Source organism: Elephantulus edwardii, unplaced genomic scaffold (genome assembly GCF_000299155.1).
Source record: "Elephantulus edwardii isolate Elephantulus edwardi_28Jun2011 unplaced genomic scaffold, EleEdw1.0 scaffold00062, whole genome shotgun sequence".
NCBI lineage: Eukaryota > Metazoa > Chordata > Mammalia > Macroscelidea > Macroscelididae > Elephantulus > Elephantulus edwardii.
The window spans coordinates 6233149-6238092 of record NW_006399812.1 but is presented as its reverse complement, the minus strand read 5'-3'; the positions used below and the strand labels follow the sequence as shown (position 1 = coordinate 6238092).

At 37.8% G+C, this 4944-nt stretch overlaps 1 pseudogene; it reads left to right on the top strand.

Moving 5' to 3' along the window:
- The first annotated feature begins 1383 nt into the window (after positions 1-1383).
- On the top strand, positions 1384-2827 carry LOC102868776 (annotated as a pseudogene).
- Positions 2828-4944: the final 2117 nt, after the last annotated feature.

Sequence of the window (4944 nt, the reverse complement as noted above, 5' to 3'; positions counted from 1 at the left end):
ATTGATGAATGGAACCTTCTAAAGATTAAATACCTGCATCAAAAACTTTTCCCAACACAGTGAAAAGAAAACCTACTGATTGAGAAAAAACATTTGGCAATACTATTTCATACAAGGGTCTCATATCAAAGGTTTACAGAATCCTATAGGACTTTCACAAGAAAATTACAAAATGAGTAAAAGGCATGGAAAGATTTTTCACAGAGGGAGATATATGGATGGCCAAAAGACACATGAAGAAATGCTCACTATCCCTGGCAATAAGAGAGATGAAAGTTAAAACCACAGTGCGATATCATCTCACTCTAGTAGCAGTGTCAAAGTTTAAAAGGACAGCTAGTTCCACCAGATGCTCTGCCGAGGAAGGAGGAACAATTTCCTCCTGTACCAGTCAGATTCGATTTGACAGTACACTACACAAAAATTAAAAAAAAAAAAAAAAAAAAGGACAGCTAGTAATAAGTGCTGGAGAAGATGTGGAGAGATAGGAACTCTTACACACTACTGGTATGATTGTAAAATGGTATAACAACTCTAGACGGCAGTTTGGTGTCTCCTCAGAAAGCTGAACATAGAAATTCCATATGACCCAGCTATTCCACTATTGGAATATACCCCAAGAAAATGAGAACTGAGGCACAAATGGAGACTCATACACTAAGGTTCATAGCAGTGTTATTCACCATCATCAGAACATGGAAACAGCCCAAATGTTCAACCACAATCAAATGGAAATGGAATATGATGCAACACGAAGCAGTGATGATTTTGTAAATCACTCCCTAACGTTGGGAGGGACTGGTGAGCATTATGCTAAGTGAACTAAATAAGTCCATATAAGACAATTATTGTAGAAGTAGATAACTAGTAAAATGTGTATGAGGATTTAAGGGGAAGAGGTGGAGTAGAAGGGTGAGAATATATGGGGGTAGTTAATCATTTGGTCACACAATCTGATGGATGGAGGAAAGGGTGGGTTAAGGAAATGGGAATGATATGGGGTGAAAAACAATGTATACGAATTTTAAAAGTAAAGCAATATAAAGTAAAAAGAAAACAAAACTGGGGAAAAAAGAAAACTTTAGTCTCTTTAGGCACATCCAAAACAACCTCCACATTACATAACACTAGGAATTGTGCTGCCAGCATAAAAATTATGTAGTTTGAATTTCCCAGCTGCTCCATGAAAGAAAGATGGAGAGTCTCTTCCTGTGGGTTTTACTGCTTCTGAAAACCCAGTGGGGGCAGCTATGGGTCAGTTCCAACTCAATGGTACAGAACAATAACAATGACCAAAGGTTAGACAACTAGTGGGAATAGCGAAAGAAAACAGTCATTAAAAAGGCAAGATATGGAGCACAGACACTCCTTTTCCTTGGCAAAATGGAGGAGTATGACTTGACTACTGGCATCGTGCACTTTTTGGATCAGCATCTGGTCTTTCTGCTGCTTGAGTTTCTCCCAGTGAAGGAGCGTGTAAGGTTGTGTCATCTGCATAAAATGTTAAGTTGTGGATCCGATCTTCTTGCAATCCTGATGCCATATTTTTCATACAGTCCAACTTCTTAGATTTGCTCAGCAGACTTACTGAATAGGTATGGTATATATGATGAAAAGGAATTATTACAAGGGAAATTGGATCTTCTTAGTGAAACCAACATGGTAGACTTTGCTATGAATGTATAAAAAACCTTTTATTCATCTGATATTCCTCATGCTTTGAGAGAAAAAAAACCCACAGTTGTTGCACAGCTAAAACAACTGCAGGCAGAGACACAACCAATTGTGAAGATGTTTGAAGATCCAGAAACTATAACACAAATGCAGTAACCAGGGATGGCCGACAAGCATGGTTTTAGTCAAGAATATTTAGACACTCTCTACAGATATGCAAAATTCCAATATGAAAGTGGGAATTACTCAGGAGCAGCAGACTATCTTTACTTTTTTAGAGTGCTGGTTCCAGCAACAGACAGAAACACTTTGAGTTTACTTTGGGGAAAACTGGCCTCTGAAATCTTAAAGCAGAATTGAGATGCAGCCATGGAAGACCTTACAGGATTAAAAGAGACGATAGATAATAACTCTGTGAGTACTCCACTCCAGTCTCTTCAGCAGCAGACATGGCTCATTCACTGGTCTCTGTTTTCCTTAACCACCCCAAAGGCCAAGATAACATTATCCATCTCTTTCTTTATCAGCCACAGTATCTTAATGCAATTCAGATGATGTGTCCACATATTCTCCACTATTTGACTAGAGCAGTCATAACAAACAAAGATGTTTGAAAACAATGCCAGGTGCTCAAAGACCTGTCAAGTTTATTCAGCAGGAATCTTACCCATACAAAGACCCAATTACAGAGTTTGCTGTAAGATTTTGATTGTATGTTAACTATGACTTTAATGGAACTCAGAAAAAAACTAAGGGAATGTGAATCAGTGCTTGTGAGTGACTTTTTCTAGATAGCTTGTCTCAAGGATCTCATTGAAAATGCTCCTCTCTTCATATTTGAAACATTCTGTGGCATTCATCAGTGTATCAGCATTAACATGTTGGCAGATTAACTGAACATGATCCCAGAAGAAGCTGAAAGGTGGATTATGAATTTGATTAGAAATGCAAGACTGGATGCTAAGATTGATTCAAAATTAGGTCATGTGGTTATGGGTAACAATGCAGTCTCACCTTATCAGCAAGTGACTGAAAAGACTAAAGCCTTTCTTTTAGAAGCCAGGTGTTGGCCATGAATATTGAAAAGAAACTTAACCAGAATAATAGGTCAGAGGCTCCTTACCAGGCAACTCAAGACTCTGGCTTCTACTGAAGAATTTTAAAGGAAAAAAAGATGAGAAAACGAATAAAGCCATTATGAAAAGTGTGGCATACATTTTAGAAACAACAAGTGAGTATAAATTTGGGCGGATTTGAATAAAATTGGCTATGTTTCATTTTTTTTAAAAGCAAGATATAAAGATAAGCCTAAGATCAATGTGAGCAGAGACTCAAACTAACTCTTAAGTGGAGAGTGTTGTGCCCAGCGGTAGTCCCCCAAAATGAATTCTGCCAATGCATGTAAAAAACAAAGAACGCCTTTATTTCCCACATATGGAGGCTCTCTCACCTGCATACTGATTGCACACAAGGGAGCAAGAGAGCGAGACTCCACCCATCTCCGTCTTTTGAGGCTTCCCTGAGAGCTTCTGCTCAGGACGGGGTAATTGGCAACATGGTTGGTGGTTGGGGTACTCAGTCACGTGGGTTGGCTTCTGATTGGCAGGTTTATTCTGCCTGCCCCTCTCCACCCTGTGCTTCAGTAAGCTGCTTTCTGGTGTCACATAACCTCCGTTAATTGGTTACTTCTAATATGATAAGATAGTGACTCCAGGAGACTTGCTGGTGCCTCTAGGTTTACCCTGCTTCTAAAACTAAGAATTTTTATGGCCCCGTGTCTGCTTCTGGAGTTAATGACTTCTGTTCAAGGTTGAATTATGGTTAGGCTTTTGGGGGTGGGGGAGGTCTCCCCTGGACACCTGGAATGGGGATACGTGCCGTCCCCCCAGAGAGAAGCTATTATTTCATTATCTCTTCCATTCAGAAAGCTAAACATAAGATTTCAAAGGGAAGCTAGGGAAGACAAGGCAAAGTATAATAAACAAATGATCAAAGACTTGGTGTTAGAAAAATCAAAAGGAAAGATCCTCAATCTGAAAGAAATGAAGAACAAATTCAATACTCAAGTTGTAATACTGAAGAATCCTATGGACAAAATATTGGATGGTGTAGGAAACATCAAAAGTAAATGGAAGAAATACATAGTCATTGTACCAAAAATAATTTGTCAACTTTGAACCATTACTGGTTCAGCATGTGATCACAATTCAATGCTACTGAAGAAAGAAATCCAAGCTGAACTGAAAGCACTAGGGGGGGGTGGGAATAAGGTTTCAGGAATTGATGGTATTCCAATGGAGGGATTTCAGAAACACGTGCAATTCTGAATATGCTCACTTGTTGATGCCAAGAAACTTGAGAGAAAGCTATTGGACAACCAACTGGCAGAGATACACATTTGTTCCTAATTTTTTTTAAAAAAGGAGTACATAGAAATGCATAAATTATAGGACAACATCATTAATATCACACACAAATAAAAGTTTGCTGAAGATTATTGAAAAATGACTGTCAAAGTGTACCTATAAGGAACTCCCAGAAATTAAAGCTGGATTCAGAGGAGGTTGTGGAATAAGAAGTTGTGCTATGACTGACATCAGCTGGATCTTGGATGTAAAGAGAGAATACCAGAAAGGTGTTTACCTTTGCTTTTGTGACTTTGTAATCACCAATAACAGTGTGAAATATAACAATTTATGGATAACATTGTGATGAAATAGAATTTAAGAACATGTAATTGTGATCATTAGGAACGTACACATAAACCAAGAAGTAGTTGTTGAAACAGAAAAAAGGGATACAGTATGGTTTAAACGAGCAGTTATGGTTCAGGGTTGTATCCTTTTGCCATGACTGTTAAATCTATATGCTAAGCAAACAATTCAAGAAATGAGGTTATATGAAAGACATTGTATCAGCATTGGCGTATGATCATTAATAACCTACAGTGTGCAGATGATGCAACCATATTGTAGAACATGAAGAGGACTTGAAGTATTTACTAAAGAAGATAAAACTTAAAGATTTCAATATGGATTACATATCGACACTAAGGAAAAAAATCCTCATAATTGAACCAAAAGTAACATCATGATAAACAGAAAAAATATTGACACTGTCAAGGATTTAATTTAACTTGTATCTGCAGTCAACTTTTGAAAAGCAGAAGTCAATAAATCAGACAACTTACTAAACTGGACAAATCTGCTGTTAAAACCCTACAATTAGAATGCAAGGATGTTGCTTTAAAGACAAGGATGCATCTTATTG